General features: G+C 41.3%; 1 protein-coding gene across 6 annotated transcripts in view; it reads left to right on the forward strand.

Moving 5' to 3' along the window:
• The window catches only part of ST6GAL1 (ST6 beta-galactoside alpha-2,6-sialyltransferase 1), a 111,451-nt gene that overhangs the window by 63,253 nt on the left and 27,796 nt on the right, over positions 1–20,402 (forward strand). For 4 of the 6 annotated variants that reach the window (XM_031968054.1, XM_031968058.1, XM_031968057.1 and 1 more), the window contains exon 2: positions 16,601–16,804. The exons of the other annotated variants lie outside the window; for them this stretch is intronic. The gene's annotated coding sequence lies outside the window, so the exon portion shown is untranslated. The remainder of the gene's footprint in view (positions 1–16,600; positions 16,805–20,402) is intronic. 6 annotated transcript variants of the gene reach the window in all.

A 20,402-nucleotide genomic window follows, 5' to 3' on the forward strand; every position in this document is an offset into this window, starting at 1 on the left:
TGACTGCCCCCCTGCTGCCATTTGCAAAGTGAAAAACTGAGTCTTAGAGTGATGAAATGACTTGGCCAATATTGGATCAGTCATGAGAATCGGTCAGGTTTTGAACTTGGGGTCTGTGATTAGCAAGATCAAGCTTAAATTCTCTCTTATGGCTAAGCACCCTCATTTTATTCAGCTGTTACCCAAAGGGCAGGAACTCCATCCCCTTCCTCTGCATACTCCCCGTATCACCTGTGGCAAGGTGGTTAAGGGGATAGAGTGCCCGACTTAGAGTCAAGGGGACCTGAGTGCAAATTCCGCGTTATATGCTTACCGTCTGTGTGACGGGGCAAGCCAGTTAATGACTCAGTTTCCTCATCTATAAAATAGAAATAATATCAGCCTAGGGTCGTGAGATTGATGAAATGATAGTCATACAATGCCTTGCAAACCTTACAGTGCCATGGAAATGATGGCTATTAAAATGGTATTTCCATGTGGCATATGCCATCTCAGTTGTGGTTGGACCAGGTATTCATATCTTTGAACCCATTTATTTCCATAATGGTTTCTCACAATTACCCTGTGAGTTAGGGAGTAGTTATTTCTATTATACAGTTGTGGAAACAGAGGCTTTTTTTTTAAAATTGAACTGAATATAAAATAAGAAAAAACAATAGAAAAGGAAAATCAAAAACAGAACAAAACATTGTCATGTGCCCAGCAGAACATCAGGGAGGATTCAAAATATATAACAATAAATTTCCATTTCGAGAAAGCATATATAATAATAGAAAAGATTTTAGTTATGAATGTTCATCTCTGCTTTCTTGTAGGCTATTCTTTTGTTCTCTGCTGTGCACTTTTTATATATGTACATACATACATACATATATACATACATACACACCCATCCATGTGCTCATATATACCTACCTTTATATGCACACATATTACATATATACATACATACATGTAAACATGCATCTAAAGCTAAATTAATATGAATGACATAGCATGTAGATTTCTCTCTTGATTGAATCTTTAAATGTGACTTTGTCTGAGATCAATGATTACCAGCCCTATTTTTTTCCTTAATTCTACTCCTGATCCTTGTCAAAATGTTTGTGTATATCTCTTCTTCCCTATCCCTACTAACTCTTCTACTTTAATTCTGCTCCTTAACTCGTCTTGCTATTCCTTAGCCTCCCCCAGCCTTGGAACCCTTCCTTATCTTCTTCTCCATTGTTTCCTTCCCTCTTCATTCCATTCCCATTAATCTACATTGTAGTGTTACCTATTTAACCCATTCCCAATGGGAGTAGCTTTGCAGAATTATGAACCCTCTTCTCCTTCTAATATCTCTATTCTTCCTCTATACCTCACTGGTATACCATGATTACTATTTTTACCTTAATTCTGTCCCAGTCTTTCTTTTGAGCTACCCTATTGCTGATGTCAATCTTAAACATACGACCTACATTTCCATGTAAAAGAACATAAGCAATTTACCCATATTCCATTCCTTGAAATTAATCTTTGATGTTGACTTTTATATATTAAATTTTCTATTAAGTTCATGTTTGGTTGAGACAAAGTCCTGAAAATCTGCAAGTTTGTTGACTGTTTTTTTTTTCAATTCAATATTATGGACAATTTTGCTGGATATGATATTTTTGGCTGCAGGCCTAGTTCTTTTGATTGCCAGTATGTTTTTCCAAGGCCTGCAGTATTTAATTGTAGCTAGTGATAAGTTCTATATAATTCTAACATATTTGAGTTTTTTTTCTTGTTTCTTGCAAATTTTTCTCTTTGACTTTAGGGTTTTGAAATTTGGCAATAATATTTCTATGTATTTTCTGTAAAGGATCTCTTTGAGGTGGTGATTGGTGGATTTTTTTTAGTTTATTTATTTTTAATATACATTGTTTTATGAATTATGTTGGGAGAGAAAAATCAGAGCAAATGGGAAAAACTATGGAAGAGAAAAAAAACAGAAAAAGAAATGAATATAACATGTGTTGCTTTACATTCAGTCTCCTTAGTCCTTTCTCTGGTTGCAGATGGCTTTTGCTGTCCAAAGTCTATTGCGATTCCTTTGGATCACTTAACTACTGAGAAGAACCAAGCCTTTCATAGTTGATCATGGCACATTCTTGCTGTTACTGTGTACAGTATATTCCTGGTTCTGCTTGTTTCTCTCAGCATCAATTCCTTGTAAATCTTTCCAGGCCTTTCTAAACTCAGCTTGTTCATCATTTTTTAATAGAACAATAATATTCTATTACTTTCATGTAGCACAACTTGTTCAGCTGTTCCCCAATTTATGGGCATCCACTCCTTCTTTCAATTTTTTGCTAGCACAGAAAGAACTGCTACAAACATTTTTGCACCTGCACATCCTTTATGATTTCCTTGGGCTACTGTTGGGTCAAAGGGTATGCACAATATCCACATTGCTCTTCAGAATAGTTGGATCATTTCACAACTTATTGGTAGATCTTTTTATATTTCTAGTCTCTCCTCATGTTCTTACTCCAGGACAATTTTCTTGGATTATTTCTTGCATTATTGTCAAGATTCTTTTTTTGTCAGAGCTTTCAGGTAGTCCAATTATTCTCATATTTTTCTCTTCTTGATCTGTTGTCCAGATTTGTTGTTTTTCTTCTAAGATGTTTCACATTCTGTTCTTTATGTTTTGTTTTGTTATTTCTTATTCTTTTATGGCTTCATTGGTTTCTCCTTACCCAATTCTAATTTTTGAATAATTATTTTCTTCTGCATTTCCTTTTCTAGTTGACTAACTTTCCCCCTCATAATCTTCTTATTCTTTATTTTCAGGTTTTTTTTTAGTTTTTCCTCAGTTTCCCTTGATTCTTAAAGTATTTTTTGAGTTCTTCTATAAATTCTCTCTGGGTCACCATTAAATTTCAAATTCTGCCGACAGCCCTTGAAAACCATAATATGCTCCTGCCAAGTCTTCTTGAGCAATGGGTTGAACAGGCTCTCTGTCAGACAATGGAGATCAAAGACAAAACTGAACCAGTCCTTGCCTTAAAGAAACTTATATTCTATTAGGGGAGACCAGTAAGTGACTCTTACTGGTTAATGGCCCTGGCAAGTGCTTAACCATCTTGGGGCCCCATGTACCTCTCTAAGAGTAGAAGTAGCAGAGTAGCTCTAGGCCCGAATTGGTGGAAGATATTTCCTCGTTGTCAGTTCCTTATAGGAATGAAATCCTGTCCCTGGTTAAACAATAAGGAAAATAAGAATAAATAATCATGTCGGTGACATCACAGACTATTATCTAATCTGACCTTTTACAAGTGTTTTTTCCTCTTGGCTCCTGTGAGTCTTTTTGCTAATCTTGGGAGATGAAGAGGATGAGTTCATAGGATGATAGACAGCTGGGAAGCTGTCCTATCTAACAATCAATGTACAGATAAGGAGCCTGACGAGCTGAGGGATTTGCTAAAGATCACCTAGATAGTAGATGGCAAAACTGGGATGTAATAATGGTGATGATGATAACAACCTTAAAAACTAGGAATTCTGTAGCACTTTTAAGATTTACAAAGGTAGGGGCATGTAGGTGGTGCAGGGGTTAGAGTACCAGCCCCCAAGTCAGGGGGACCTGAGTTCAAATCTGGTCTCAGACACTTAACACTTCCTGGCTGTGTGATCCTGGGCAAGTCACTTAACCCCAATTGCCTCAGCAAAAAGCAAGACAAACAAACAAAAAAAAAGATTTGCAAAGCTCTTTACTTATATTGGTCCCCTTAGGAGTAGATACTATTATTATCCTATTTTATGAATGAAGAAACTGAGACTGAGAGTGGTTAGCTAAGTATTAGAGGCAGGATTTGAACCTAACACTTGTGTGCCTAAGTTCAGTGCTCTTTCCACTGTGCTATTCTGAGGACATTTCAGATTATAGGAAAGGAGATGGGAACAGGGATTTTAATCGGTATTGGATAATCCAGGGTGAGGGAAATCCCTCCACCAGTCCAGGTCGAGCTCCTAACTATCCGTGTCATAAGACTGACAGGGACACCGATCAACTTGCCCGGAGTGATATAGCCGGTCTGAATCAGAACAGGATTTGAACCCAGTGCTTGAGCTTCAGTGAAGTTCACCGACTCACCTTCATTTAGAAAAAAGTGAGGACTCTGCAGGCAGAATGATTGTTCTGCCTGGCCCCTGCTGGGGTGGGTCAGCCCGGGGCTGTTTGCCTTGAATGTTTGCCAAAGTGGCTGGAACTCTCTCCCTGGGCCGTCCCTTCCCCAGCTTCCCTTCTGGAAATGAAAAGTTTCCATTCCTTTCTTCTTCTTTCTGCATGAGGAGTGCTGAGCAAACACTGGCTTTCAGGAGATAATCTCCAGGCCAAATATTGACTCCCTGGGAAGGTTCGTTTTATCCTCCGGGAAGAGAGCTGGACTTCCTCTCTTTGGAGTTGGGGGTGGGAGCCAATGTTAGCAGCCCCCAGACGCAGTGGGCTCCTGGGGAGGCTTTGTCCCCCAGCCTGCACCCTCCAGCAGTCAGTCCACAGACCACCCAAGATCCCTGGTGGCCATTTTCTCAGCTCTCCCCTCTGCCAAGGCTGCTGGAGCTCCAGGCCATGATTTGGAGCCAGTTTTGCCCAGGTGTGGGCAGCGAGGAATGGGCATCCTGAGCGTGCCCTCTGGGGAGAGCAGCAGCTCGAACTGATGAAGTCTTCCTGGCTTGTGGGAGGGGAACAGGTGGTAGCAGACAGGTCACATGTCAAGATGCTCCCACCCCCACACTCCAATAGTAGTTGGGTCAGCTCTGATGCCCTGGTGGATACTGGGAGGAATTGGAGGTCATAGGGACCCCTGAGGTTCACTTGGCCACAGTCTGAGGGGGACATGGATAAGAAGTAAAGGGTTCTGGGACGGCCAACAGGATTCCATGTCCCAGAAGAATCAGTTCAAGAAACTGAGTTTGTTTAGCCTGGGGAAAATTTGGAAATCATAATGGCCGTCATCCAGTGTGTGTGACTTTGTGTCTTTGCCATTCTACAGTGGGACTTTGCCATTCAGTATATCCTGGATCGGCATAAGAAATGAAATGGGAATTTGGAGTAGTTTTGTGGAGACTACACATATGTGAAAGCCAGCAGATGACACTGGAAAAATTTAGAAACTCAGAAATCCAGGATTGTTAGAAAAAAGGTTTTCTGATGCACTCTGACATCATGGGAGAAAAAGTTTAGTCCTTATATGGTTTCCTAAAGGAACGTGAAGGTGAAGGGTCTACCCCATGGATTTTACTTGGATTTTCCAGATTGGAGGGAAGGCAGTGGGCCCCTAACCTCTTCACCCTGGGGATAAATATATTTGAAGAGCTCTCAGGTGGAGGGATCAGATTTCTTTTGTTTGGTCTTAGAAGGCAAAACCAAGAGCAGTGAGTGGGTCCAAGTTTGCTTTCAGTGAATTTAGATTTGATGGCAGAAAAAACTTCCTCACCATGAGAGTGGTTCCAGAATGAAAGGAATCTGTCAGACAAGGCTGGTTCCCCCTCTTAGAAGGGCTTCAGGCAGAGACCGGAGGGCCACTTGCTGAGGAGGTCTGGTGGGACTTTCTTTTGGACATGAGTTAGACTGAGAGCCAAATTGGCCTGTTCTTATCACCATGGGCAGTGCCTGACTCAAGGGCTGGAAGCAAGGCCAATCTCCGCACTGGTGATGAAACTAAGGCTAGTTTGTGATCAGAGATCAATTTTCCTCACTCCATGGATTGCAGTCTTTCCATTGTCACAGTTACTTCCTGTTATTTATCAAATAATTAAGTCATTTTTTAAAATACTATTTTATTTTCCCCCATTACATGTAAAGACAATTTTTAACATTATTTTTGGCAGATAGATATAGATATAAATTTTTCCAGTTATGTGTAAAACATTTTTTATATTTGTTTTTGAAATACAGCTTCTCTCCCTTTCTCCCTCCCCACCTCCCCACTTCACCTCCCTTTTAGAAGGTACATGTGAAGTTATGGAAAATATTTCCATAAAAGTCAATTAGCATTCATTTTTTTAAAAAATCTTGAGTTCCAAATTTTTTCCCTCCTTCCCTGACTTTCTCCCTCCCTAAGACAATAAGCAATTTGATAGAGATTATTTATGTAATAATCATGTAAAACATTTTTCCATATTAATCATGTTATAAAAGAAAGAGACAAAAGGGAAAAAAACCAAAGAAAGTGAAAAATAGTATGTTTTGATCTGCATTCAGCTCCCATCAGTTATTTCTCTGGAAGTGGAGAGTATTTGTCACCATGAACCCTTTGGAATTGTCCTGAATCATCGTCTTGGTGAGAATCGCTAAGTCATTCACAGTTGACCATTGTCCAATATTGCTGTTATTAGATCATTGAGTTTTACATTTAGACCGGAAGAGTCATCTAGTCTAAACTCATTTAAAATTATTTTTGGTACTGCTCTTTATCTTTTGTTTTTCTATAACCTACACTTCCCAGTGTGTCCCTCTTCTCTCCCAGAATTCCATTCCTTAAAATGAAGAATTTAAAAAAGATTTTAAAGGGTCATTGAAGCTAAGTAACACATGGAAAAAGTTTGACATTATATTCAGTGTTCCATACCCATAGTTCCCCAGTTAGGCAAAGACGCAGAGAAAGGGTCTTCTCACGTCTCTTCTTTGAGGACTAAGTTAGTAAACATGTTTTCCCAGGATTCTGTTTTCATTGTATTATTATTTGAAGTCTCCTACATGGCTGTGTTGTTGCAGACAGTGTGTGAATGGTGCTTTCCTGGTTCTGTGTACTTCACTTTGCATCAGTTGATGGAATTCTTTGAAGCTTCTCTCTGTTCACCATTTCTTACCACACGGTGGTGTACTCTGTTTTTGTAGCCATTTCCCAGTCATTGTCCACCCATTAATTTCTAGTTCTCTGCTTCTGCAAAGATCATCGCCAGGTATAAGGTTTGGGAGCATACACATACATCTCGAAGCTCAGGCAGAGTGGACACCATTCCACATGGCTCCCCAGAATGCCCTTCATTTTATTGATGATGAAAGAGAGGTTCAGGGATGTGGGAACTGGCTTGCTTCAGTGCACCCCAGAAGTCAGACCAAAGATTCTCCCTGTGTCACAGATTTAGCTTTGGAAGGGACTTTCAGTCCATCTTGCCAGTCTCCTCATTTTACAGATGAAGTATCAAGAAATGATTTATCCAACGGAACAGAGGTAATGTGGCCAAGATGAAATTCTAAACCAATACTTTCTCTCCATGGTCCCATATGGCCTCCTTCTCTTCTTATAAATCCCAGATGTCCTTTTAAGACAGCTACTACTTCTAGTTCAGTCCCATAACAGGAGAGTTTTTCTTCCATCAAAAGCTCTTTTTAAGCTATGAATACCGCCAGCTGGTTCCTTACTGAACATTTCTCTCCCCTGTACCTAAGGTCTGTGCTCCTTTTTTAGGGGGGTAGGGGACTCAGGAAGAAGAGAAGACACTGACTGTTCTCTCAGGAGCTCACAGATGTGTGAATGGATGAGGTGAGAAAGGGGTGAGGAAGCAAGACCAATAGGACAGTGGGGGATCAGCTTCTTGCTTTTGAGATGCTGAATTTGGGTCTCGTGGACATTCAGAAAAGGAGCAGCTCATTACAGGCTGGGCCAGAAGACTTTGCAGAGCCGGTAGAAGTGGAGCTGTGCAGGGTGGGTGGTGGGATTGAATAGGGGAGGAGAGGTTGCCCCAAAAGGACAGGAAGTAGGGGCATTATCGGAACGTTTGGCTGCCTTGTCTGTGAAAATTCTGAGCCTTGTGGACTCCCCTCCCCGTCCCTTTACTCCTTTTTGGATAAATGACTAACTCCCCATCCAGCCAATGACCCTTACATCCCAAGGACAAGACGTGGGTAATGAGCATTGGGGGCAGGCGCGCGAGACCATCTTATTCCCAAGGGGCTTTGGACCTGGGGAACGTGATCATGAAGGGACAACAAAAGCAAAAGAGACCCTGACATATGACAGTTGGTTGGAGACACGGGATGTGCAGCATAGTGAAGATGGAACTGGGATGTGGGGCAGAAACATGATAATGGTCACCAAGTAATTGAAGGGCAGTCATGTGAAAGAAGGATCAGGCTGTTCTCATTGGCACTGGAGGACAGAAATAGAAGTAGTGGGTGGAAATTTGAGAGGCAGGTTTCTGATTGGGTGTAAGGAGAAACTGCCTTAACAATTATCCTGATCTTAAAAGTAGAAAGAGCTGCCTGGGGAGGTAGTGAGTCCTCCATCACTGGAAATGTTCCAGCGAAAGTTGGGTGGCCACTTTTTGGAGATGTTGTGGAGACACTCCTTCAGGTCCAAGTTAGACTAGACCAAACTGAGATCAAGCAATTCAGGTCATCGGTTTGAATTATTATGTACATACTCTCAGCCACGTACTGTGGCCAGTGCTGGAGAGACAATGACCAAAATAATCAAATGAGCCCTGTTTTCTGGGAGCTGGGATTCTAAGAGTTGAGACAATTATTGTCATTGAAAAACTTGGGGAAAGGAGTCAACCTGCGCCTGGTAAATGTACCCCACTGGCCACTGCCTAGTTAAGTATACCCTTGGCAGTGACTGAAGGAAAGTTGTGGGGATGAGACGTCAATCTCTAGCTGTGTTTACAGGCTCACTCTTTCAGGGATAAAAACCCCACCTCCAGGGTTTCTGGACAGATGGAGGATGGAGAGGTTTGCCCTCCTCGGGAAGCAATCACCTCTCTGGGAAATTCTACTCCCTGGATACTGTGGTAGCCACAGTAACACATTTGAATTATTTAGGGGCAGAGCTGCACTTCACTTTGAAGAGCTCAAAGTTCATGAAGGATCTGCCTGGGATCTTCAGGCTTTAGGTTTTCTTCTTGACTGAAATTGCATGTGACCTAAGAATATTGCAGGGCTCAGGAAATTGGGGTCACAGAGACCGGTGGTCATAAGCTAGCACTGGGCAACATGACTGTGTGACGATGAGAGGTGCCGAGAAGAGGAAAATGCTTCCCTGTTTGGTATTATAAAAAGCCCTCACACGTATCAAATTATAAACTCTGTCTCTCCTTCCTATACATCAAGATGATCAAAGTGGGAACTGTCTCTCCTTTCTTTTCCCTCCTTTTCAAAGTATACCTTTATCATTCTCCTCTTTGGAGCTATCCCTGATGTCCCTTGTAACAAGGTTTTACCTCTGTTGAGAAAGAGGAGACTCTGGAATTTGCAGCTTGTAAAGGCTTCTTCCTAAAAGAATCTTCTAAATCTTCCTGAGATTCTAAGAATCCTAAAGCTGGCTCTGAACTACTTCTTTAGTAGCTGTACCTTGATTTCTTTAAAAAATGGTCATCTTTTATTTTTATATCACTTTCATTTCCCCATATAGGTTCTCTTCCCACCAGAAAGCCATTCCACTTATTAGAGAATTTTTTAAAAGGGTGGGAGGTCATTACAACCTAATATTATCTATTACGTCTAATGGTGTATATATAGTGTTCCATACCCACAGTCCTCCCCCAACCCCTGCAAAGAAGGGAGAAGGACATTTCCATAGGTCTTCTTTGGAAATGAATTTGGTCACTATAATTGTACTTTGTTATAGTCATTGTGGAGCTTGTTTTTTTGGTTCTACTTATTTCACTCTGCATCTTCGCATCAGTTGACAGAATCAGCCAACAAGCAATTATTTAGCGCTTACTATATGCCTGGCTCTGGACATACAGTGACAATACTGGGATAGTTCCTGCCCTCGAGGAACTTACATTCTAAAGGGATACATAGGTAAGTAAGCATATGTGAGATAACCACAAGGTAAATTTTTGCCAGTTCAGAGTTTTAGCATGGCTCTGCGTATTCATCGTATTCATTCATTAGCACAATATATATTGGAAGCATGACTTAAAACCCAAGTTTTTCTGGCTTCAAAGTGGCTGTCAAGCTGTCTCCCTTTTCAGAGAGAATTTTTAAAAAATCTCACTACTTAAAGGGACAAGAATTCTTTAGAAGGTCCTTTCTTTTTGTGTGAATTGGATTGCTGAGAGTTGACTATTATCCATGTACATTTCAGAAAGCAATCCTAAAACATTAGCAGCTGTGTTGATGATTCCTTAATGCCCTTTTAAAAATGATAGGGTATCCTACTATATTTGTCACTCACAGGCATCTATTAGATTTGTCAGCAAACTATTTCCTTGTTTTCTCCTTTTTCACTTGAACTTCTGCCAGTCGTATTTGAGGAAGGAAAAATAAAATGTAATTAGCCTTTTATGCTTCTATAAGTTTTATTATCATCTTGTTCTTTCTTGAGTGAACTAGTTCTTAGGAGCCAAAGACTGATACGTTCCAAAGTTAAGAAGATAATTTCATCAGAACTCTTGAGTCTCCTGGCCAGTGAAGGGGAAGTAGCCAACTCCATAGGCTGGCTCATCAGTTCTTCCTAATTCTATTTTGTTTGACCTCTGTTTAGTCCTTAACCTTAGGACTTAGTCCTTAAGCTAGGTAAGGATGAAGGGAAAGCAGCAAATTCTGATCTCAATCGTGTTGTAAATTAACAGTCAACAAAACTATCTCATAGTGTTTTTTTTTAAATAGAGGAAATCAAGAAAACAGGCTAGACCGAGGAGAATCAGAAACAGAAGTCAATAACTGTGTATTAATAAACTGGAAAACACAATCTACTTAGAAAAGAAATTCTCATTTGATCAAAAACTGATGGGAAGGCTGAAAAGAAACAGCCGAAATTAGGCTTAGTCCAATACTTTGCACCATACGCAATGGTCCATTCTATTTTTTTTTTTTTTTTTGACCCAGCAGGGCTTATATCTCTTTTTTTTTTTTTTAATTTAATAGCCTTTTATTTACAGGATATATACATGGGTAACTTTACAGCATTAACAATTGCCAAACCTCTTGTTCCAATTTTTCACCTCTTACCCCCCCTCCCACCCCCTCCCCTAAATGGCAGGATGACCAGTAGATGTTAAATATATTAAAATATAACTTAGATACATAATAAGTATACATGACCAAAACATTATTTTGCTGTACAAAAAGAATCAGACTCTGAATTATTGTACAATTAGCTTGTGAAGGAAATCAAAAATGCAGGTGTGCATAAATATAGGGATTGGGAATTCAATGTAATGGTTTTTAGTCATCTCCCAGAGTTCTTTTTCTGGGTATAGCTAGTTCAGTTCATTACTGCTCCATTAGAAATGATTTGGTTGATCTCGTTGCTGAGGATGGCCTGATCCATCAGAACTGGTCATCATCTAGTATTGTTGTTGAAGTATATAATGATCTCCTGGTCCTGCTCATTTCACTCAGCATCAGTTCGTGTAAGTCTCTCCAGGCCTTTCTGAAATCATCCTGTTGGTCATTTCTTACAGAACAGTAATATTCCATAATTTTCATATACCACAATTTATTCAGCCATTCTCCAACTGATGGACATCCATTCAGTTTCCAGTTTCTAGCCACTACAAAAAGGGCTGCCACAAACATTCGTGCACATACAGGTCCCTTTCCCTTCTTTATAATCTCTTTGGGATATAATCCCAGTAGTAACACTGCTGGATCAAAGGGTATGCACAGTTTGATAACTTTTTGAGCATAGTTCCAAACTACTCTCCAAAATGGTTGGATTCGTTCACAACTCCACCAACAATGCATCAATGTCCCAGTTTTCCCGCATCCCCTCCAACAATCATCATTATTTTTTCCTGTCATCTTAGCCAATCTGACAGGTGTGTAGTGGTATCTTAGAGTTGTCTTAATTTGCATTTCTCTGATTAATAATGACTTGGAGCATCTTTTCATATGACTAGAAATAGTTTCAATTTCTTCATCTGAGAATTGTCTGTTCATATCCTTTGACCATTTTTCAATTGGAGAATGGCTTGATTTTTTATAAATTAGAGTTAATTCTCTATATATTTTGGAAATGAGGCCTTTATCAGAACCTTTGACTGTAAAAATATTTTCCCAGTTTATTGCTTCCCTTCTAATCTTGTCTGCATTAGTTTTGTTTGTACAAAAACTTTTCAGTTTGGTATAATCGAAATTTTCTATTTTGTGATCAGTAATGATCTCTAGTTCTGCTTTGGTCATAAAGACCTTCCCCTTCCACAGGTCTGAGAGGTAAACTATCCTATGTTCCTCTAATTTATTAATAATTTCATTCTTTATGCCTAGGTCATGAACCCATTTTGACCTTATCTTGGTGTACGGCGTTAAGTATGGATCAATGCCTAGTTTCTGGCAATGGTCCATTCTAAAAGGACACAAGACTTTCATATTAAAGATCATATTATTAAAATTTAGAGAAACAGATCATATACCTCTAACAACTGTGAGTAGATGTCTTCTTAACCACAAGAGGTAGAGATAATTAGAAAAGATAAAACTTACATAAAACTTAAAAGCTTCTGTACAATGTACCTTAGGAAAAAAGGAGCATCTGAATGGAAAATTTCTCTGCTAAAGATTTGATGTTCAAGATATATAAATAATTAACATTTATGCGAGTATATATGATATATGTATATATGATCAAAAGCTATTTCTCATTGGATAGGTGAACTAAAGATACAAATTAATAGTTGAAAAAAGAGAAGGAACAAAGAATAAAAGATATAAATAGTTGAAAAGAAAGGAAGTTGGAAAGAAGAAAGGAAGGAGGAAGGGAGGATTTCCTCTAACTAGGACAATAAGGTATATGGATAGAAAGAGTTTTTAGGAAAATGGAGAACTTGGAGACCAACAAAGAAATGTGGTCAAAATTTGCAGATTGTGAAGATACCTTCTCAACCTAAAAGAAATCGGAACAGATCCAAGGGAGGATTGTCTTGTATTAACAAGAATTGGGTGTATTTCAGAGTCCGGATATCAGAGGCAATTAAATGAAACAATTTTGGGACATATGATCTGCTGCAATTTCTTCCCTCCCTTTTTTTCTTTTCTTCCCTCCCTTTCTTTTTTTCCTTTCTCACTTTTCTTTTTCTTTCTCTTCTCTTCCTCCCATCCTTCCTTCTCTCCCACTCTCCCATTCTTTTTCACTCCCCCACTTCCCTTTCTTCCTCTCCCTCCTTTCCTCAGTTTTCTTTCCTTCCTTTTTTCCTCACAGCTTTCTCTCCTTCCTGTCCTCCATTCTCTCCTTCCCTTTCTTCTTTGCCTCCCTCCCTTTCTTTTTTCCTCTCTCACTTTTCTTTTTTCTTCTCTTCTCTTCCTCCCTCCTTCCTTCTCCCACTCTCTTTCTCATTCTCCCACTTCCCTTTCTTCCTCTCCCTCTCTTCTTCAGTTCTTTCTTTCCTTCTTTTTCTTCTTCCTTCTTTTTTTCCTCACTGCTTTCTCTCCTTCCTGCCCTCCCCTCTCTCTCTCCTACCTTCTGACAGAGAGGAAAAACAATTCATTCTTCTATCCCACACAATCAAGTTTAACAATATGCACGATATTCTACACCTATTGTCTGCCACCCCTGCATAGAGAGAGGGAGATTCATTTCCTCCTCCTTTCTTTGGGACCAAGCTGGATCATTGTAGTGCAGTAGGAAACAATTTTTCTGTATAGAGAAGACCGATTCTTAGATTCTTGTATTCCTCTGTCTGGACTTAATTTAAAACCGACAGATCGTGGACTTCTTTTAAGAACCCCTTTTCCTCTTCCTATTATATCTGTTCCCTGTCTCCCCATCTTTGTGATTGTTTCTGTTTTTGGAAGTGACTTCTAGTACTTGCTGTTTAGTATTAATTGAATCATTTTGTGTGACATAAAGGACTCTGTCTTGTTCTCCTCCGAGTATTACTCCCTTCTCATATGATCCCTGGACAGTAGCTCCCCAGGGGCTAATGAGACCATGTAGTGGCTTAGGTTGCACTTGTATCTCTTTTGGCAATCGGTGAATAATCCAATAAAACATGTATCTTCCGAATAAGCACATTCAGATTGTACATTGCTGATCTACTGATTTTTCTGGGCTTTGGGGACTAGAATATATCAGAAACAACATGGGCATAGCCTGCTCAGTTCTGGATGAGAGCCACGGGTGATAAGAAGTGGGAGGGACAAACAACATTTCTAAGGTCCTATTGAACTGGTTTTTTAATTAGAATAGCAGATTTTTAAGGCCAGATGGTAGGTTGAAGGTCAGGGCCACAGAGATGTTGTAATATTAAGTAAAAATGGTAGATAAAGGAAACTTTTCTTTACTCTTAATAAGGGAAGGAAACTAAAAAACAAAGGAGGGCTTAAGTTATAACAGTTTGCTGCAAAAAGTTACCTTGTTGTCCTCAAGGAAAATATGAGCCAGACCTAACTAGGTAATGAAAGGATTGTGACCCTAGGGCTTGTGGGTACTGTCTCTGTGGAAGATATCAGAGAGCAGCAGGCAAGGCTCTGGCCCTGGTGCTGACGTGGCCTTTGGTGAACCATAGGAAAGATGGATGGGGATTGTTTGGCAATTATTTATCGCAACAAGTGTCTCCTCTGAATATACCCAAAGAGCCAAAGTAACTGTCACAGAATGGTTTAGAACGCCTTGCCAGCCTGTGTTGGGTATGGGGGTGCCCAATGTGATCCCTCTCCCCACCATAGTTGATGATCCAATCAGAATCATTGAATCACCAGGTTAAAAGTTTGTTTTCAGCTCATACATGAACAGGATTCCCTTCCATGGAATTGCAGCATGGCAGAGTGAATAGTTTTCTCCTTAGCCAAAAAGACTTGCGTTCAAACCGTACTTCTGATATATGCTGGTATTGTGACTCTAAGCAAGTAATTTTACTTCTTGGTGTCCCAAGTAACTTTTTTTCTTTTTGCTGAGGCAATTGGGGTTAAGTGACTTGCCCAAGGTCACACAGCTAGGAAGTGTTAAGTGTCTGAGACCAGATTTGAACTCAGGTCTTCCTGATTTCAGGGATGCTGTTCTATCCACTGTGTCATATAGGTGCTCCCCAGGTAACTCTTTACAGAGATTCTTATCATTTGGAGCACCAGGCACATCAACTGAAACAAGTTTCTTTTATTATAATTTTACTTCGAAATAAAATTTTTCATCCTCTCTCCATTTTTGTTGCCTTAATGGATTAAAAAATATCCCAGTGTCAGTGGACACAGATTGCTCATTTGAAGTATTCTTAAATTCTGGTCCTATTTAAACTATTTTTTGATAACTATACTTATATATGATTAAATTCCTCTGCCATGCCATATATTTTATGCCTTCAAAACCATTATTCTAAAACAGGATTCATAGATTTCCGAAGACTTCATGACACCAACAGATGCAGAACCCTTGGTTTAAGTTGCTTACAAAAAGACCATGCAGGGACAGCTAGGTGGCTCAGTGGATAGAGCACCAGCCCTGAAGTCAGAAGGACCCAATTGCCTCAGGAAAAAAAATTAAAAATTAAATTAAAATTAAAATTTTAAAAATTAAAAATTAAAAAAATAAAAAAAAAGATCACTCAGCATTGCTAGATAAGGGTCCTTATGATGATGAAGCCATCCACCATCAATGGATGAGAAAGAAGGATTTCCCTTTATACCACACCCCACAGCCAAGGGGCTATCCAGCCTTTGCTTAAAGCCCTCTAGCAAGTAGGATACACGACCTCCCAAGATAGGCCATCCAGCTTTGGGGCAATTCTTAGGATTAGGAAGTTTTTCTTGTATTGAGTTGCATTGAGTTTTCCAAGTTCCTCTTAGAAACTGCTGACTCTTACTCCTATTTCTGCCTTTTGGGATCAAGTAGAACAAGTTTAATTTATTTGTCCTCCATGGGACAGCCCTTCAGATGTTTAAAGACAGCTATCTCATCCCCCTGGTTTTCTCCAGTTCCTTCAGTCAAATCTAGTAGGGAATTATCTTGCTGTCCTTCATCATCCTGTCTGTCCTTCTCTGGACCATTTTATCAATATCCGTGCTGAAGTCCCCAGGACTGAATACACTAATCTGGACGTAATTGGGTCAGGAAAAACACGGGATGGACCAACACCATGTTAGCCGTGAACACTGTGTGCCTGAGGTTGTATCAGGTTCTGAGGGAGCTGCCCCACCACATTATGGCTCACTGACCTTGTAGTTTGCTATACGGTACAATAATGTTATTTTTCATCCTTTTGAGCTGACACAGCTGCTGTTGATCCAGACTGAGCATGTTGTTTCTGTGTACCCAGCAGCGTGAAGTTCTCATGTGAAATTCTATTGTTTTTGTGTCCTTTTGGGGTGCAAAGGATTCTGGGTTAGTCAAGGAGGAAAGTGATGAAAGTTAGCTTGTTGGCAAGTCATTACTTGGCCGTTTCTTGTTCATAATAGAATTGTATCCCAAGTGTCTCTCCCTGACACAGTGTATTCTTTGCAACCTCCTCTAGGCTCTATTATGTTGTACTTTGCATATGTCCAAGTGAGCAAGTCCCCCTCCCCCCCTTTTTTTTGTTGAGACAATTGGGGTTAAGTGACTTGCCCAGGGTCACACAGCCAGGAAGTGTTAAGTGTCTGAGACCAGATTTTAACTCGGGTCCTCCTGACTTCAGGGCTGGGGCTCTATCCAACTAGCTGTCCAGAGAGTCCCTTTTAAGGTCACTTTTGTTTTGCACATATTACCAGGTCTAGAACACCCGAGGCTGGTTCGGGGACCTTGGCTGTCATTGGGCTGCGGCACGGTCTCTCACTGGACCCTGAGATGCATAGTCTGAGGCCTGGTCCTCCTCCACCATTCAGAAGAACAGCTCTGCAGAAAAGCACCAACTGGCCAGTGATGTGGGCCTGCTAGTAATCGCTGATGGAAGCTGTGATCCTCACTACCATCAGGTGAGGTGGATGCTCATATTATTTCACAGATAAGGACACTAAATATGAAAGAGATAAAGTGAGCTGCTCAGAGTCACACAGCTAGTATGTGTCTGAGGCTGCATTCAAACTCAGATCTTCCTGATACCACATCAGTTAAAATTAGTCAATTGAAAAGCATTTGTTCCATCCCCTCTATGAGTCAAGCACTCTGCTGAAGCTAGAAAGAGAAAAAGGAAATAATGGCCGCCCTCATGGATCTTACATTCTACTGGGGGAGTCCTTGTTTACATACACAAATAGAGAAAACTATACATTATTAGTAGAGAAGAAAATTAAAGAGTGCAGACAAACAAAATTGCTCATTTCTAAATACAACTCTTTACAGTTGGGAAAATAACAGCATTTGAGAGCTGAGCAGGGTAAGAGTGACAGACTCTGGCTGGAGAACAGGCTTTATCGTTGCAAATTCTTATCTTAGCATGGGCTGGACTTGTTTCCCTAGAGGCTTGTGTGAGCCCAGACTGTCCACACTGGCCACCAGAGCACAGTGAAAACACTACATTCCCAGCTAAAGAATTCTAGATCATATTTCATCCATGGCTCCCTAAATATGCAAGTGGACTCCATGGCATGTTCCAACTAGAGGAGAACTTAGACATCATTTAGTCTGCTTCCCTCCCTTGAGTTTTATGGGTAAGGAAACTGTGTCCCTGAGAGGTGGATTAATTCATCCAAGGAGACAAAACTTGGCCCAGATGGGCCCAGAACTTAGTGCACTTGATTTCCATTTTACTTCACTTTCTCATACTAAACCATAGAGCAAATTATAAAACAAATGGAAGCCTATGAAAATGGAGGAAAAAAGTTTGCGTCTCCGATATCTTTCCCTGCCTTGAGGGATCACAGAATCCCGAATCCAGACCTGAAAGGGGCCCTCAGAGGCCGTGGAGGCCATTTAGTCCCCAACTAGCCTAGGAATCAACTGAGACCCACAAAGGTTGTGATTTTTCAAAGGTCATACAAGTAATTAGAGGCAGTACTGGGAGTCAGTCCCAATCAGGGTATCATAGATTTAGAAAGGATTTCAGGGTAGATTAACCTCTTCCCATTACAAATGTGAAAACCAGGACCTGGGGAAGGGGGAGAGGGTCAACTCAATATCCCAAGGTGCCATTCCAGGGGTCAATTTTGAACCCATTACCCTCTGACTCTGAAGCCTGTGTTCCAAATACCAGAAGAGGTCTTTGGACCTCAGGCACTATCCTTTCCATTATCTCTTGCTCTTGGGTTACATAGAGAATCTGAGCAGCCAAGATTTGGAAGAGATGGTAGAAAGAAGCTAATCCAACCCAGACTTGAACGTCCATCCTCTTCCAACATCTCTGATCATCGGAGATTCTCCCTCCATCTGCAATACTTTGGTAGGGAAGATGTGGGGACTCAAGTAGCTGGTTCTGACTTTGGAGAACTTGGGCTGAGAGTTTTTGTTGATATTGAGCCTAAGTCTGCCATTTAGCCTCACCGTTCTCTCTTCCATTAAGCAAAATATGTGTAATTTCTTTTCATATGCTAGCGCTTGTTCTGTTAGAGGGCAACTGTGATGTCTCCAGGATAGATCTCTGGGAGACTTGGGGGATTTTTTTTTCTCTTTGATTTTTTTCTTTTACAAATCAGTCTCCAGCCTGTGCTGCCCACCTGGAAGTCCCAGATTCAGAAAGTAGCTATTTATTCTCACTTCCTTCACACCTTTGAGAATGGGAGAATTGAGAATGTCATATTTATCTTGCATCAGCCCAAGTGAAAAAGCTTGGCAGTTGCATTTGAAGGCAATCCTTACTAACATTCAAGTTGGTCCAGGATTTGAGTCCCTTGGACTGCATTCAGAAGGCACTGTGCAAATATGGTTTTGATTTCTATCAAAATTACAGCCTTCAGTGTTGAGCAACATTTCCACGGGACCAGAAGTGGCAAGGGCTATATTGAATTAACTTGTTTGAATTTATGATATTGGTAGAAACTCAGAGACTTCTGAAAACAGGGGCTTGGTTCCAGGCACAGGCGGGCCCGTGATGTGGCCGGTTCTGGGGAGAGGTGATTGGATGCAGCCGGCCTGGCCGGGCGCTGCCGAGGGCCTGCTGCGGTACCTAGCAGGAGAGCACGCTTGCCACTGTGGCACTTCTTCCCCGCGGTGAAGGGTCACCTTCTATGGACATGTTTCACGATCACTTTGCTGACACCTGGTTTTCATTTTTCACTCATTTAGCATAATTTCAAGACCATCTCTCTGTTCCTTTGAGGAACAAAACCCCTTCTATTCTTCATTTGCCTTACTGTATCTTCAGTTTCACTATTTTGTACTTGGGGAGATATTCTTCCCTCCCACAGTCCCCATTTCCTTCATTAGATGACCAAAATGTAAAAGCCGACTATTATCACTTCTCGTATTTTTCTGCACCACCATTTTCATCCACGGCTTGTTCAGCAGACAGAATAAGGGTGTTGGCCATGGTGCTAACTCAGCCAAGACCTCAGTCACGTCTCCATGGTTCCTTTCTATGTGAAAGCTTTCCTGACCCCCCTGCCCCAGAGGCCAGGGCTTTGCCCTCCAAAATCATCGTAATTATTTGTAAAATCTTTTCCATTTCCCGCACACGTTCCTGCATATTGACTTTGCTGTTAGAAAGGCAGCTTCTTGAGGTAAACACTTGTTTCATTTTGATTCTGTCTCCCTGGAACCTGGCCTAGTAGGTGTTTATTTTGGTTTTTATTGTTTTGTTCTTTATTTTTTCTAGTAGTTGTTTAATAAATGTCTGCAGACTGCCCCCAGTTAAGAAAAGCTCCCCGATCACTCTCCAAGGTTACACACGGATGAGTTCTGAACGATGAGGTGATTCAGGCCTGTTCCAGGGATCTTGTGATGGAGGGAGCATCTGTACCCGGAGAGAGGCTGTGGGAGCGGAGGGTGGATCCCAGCACAGCACTCTCACTCACTCTTGTTGTTGCTCTTTGCTTGCATTTTGTTTTCTTTCTCCTTTCTTTTCCTTTCTTGGTCTCTTTTCTTCTTGTGCAGCAAGATCATTGTAGAAATAGTGGAAAGATTACACATATGTTTAACATATACTGGAGTATTTGCCGAGTGGGGAGAGGGAGGGGAGAAGGGAGAACACACACCCTTGCAAGGTCCATGTCTAAGGTCATCAGCCCGCATTTTGGAAATGAAAAGCTTCACTAAAGTAAATAAATGAGACAAGAAAGGAGAAAAGCTCCCCTTCCCCTGTCGGGGACGTGAGGCGGGGCAGAAGGCCCTGGCGCTGCTCCTGCTTATCTCTGTGCCCCAACAGCGCGTGTTCCGGCTCCTCGCCGGCAGCCGCAGGCACTTGCTCCCTCTGGGAGTCCCCGCGGCCGGGATGGGATTCGGGGCCTGAGGCTGCCTGGGTGAGAGCTCCCGAGGCGCGGTTCCGGTGAATGCTGCGCTCGGGCTGCGGAGGCCTCCGCCCTGCGGCTTAGCTGTAAGCAGAAGCTCCTTGGAGGCCGTGGAGGCAGGGAGGCCCGAGGAGCCCAAGGGACCCGCTCTGCGAGCGCAGCCTCGGCTCTGGCTGACAAGGGTTAATGTGGA

Source organism: Sarcophilus harrisii, chromosome 4, assembly GCF_902635505.1.
Source record: "Sarcophilus harrisii chromosome 4, mSarHar1.11, whole genome shotgun sequence".
NCBI lineage: Eukaryota > Metazoa > Chordata > Mammalia > Dasyuromorphia > Dasyuridae > Sarcophilus > Sarcophilus harrisii.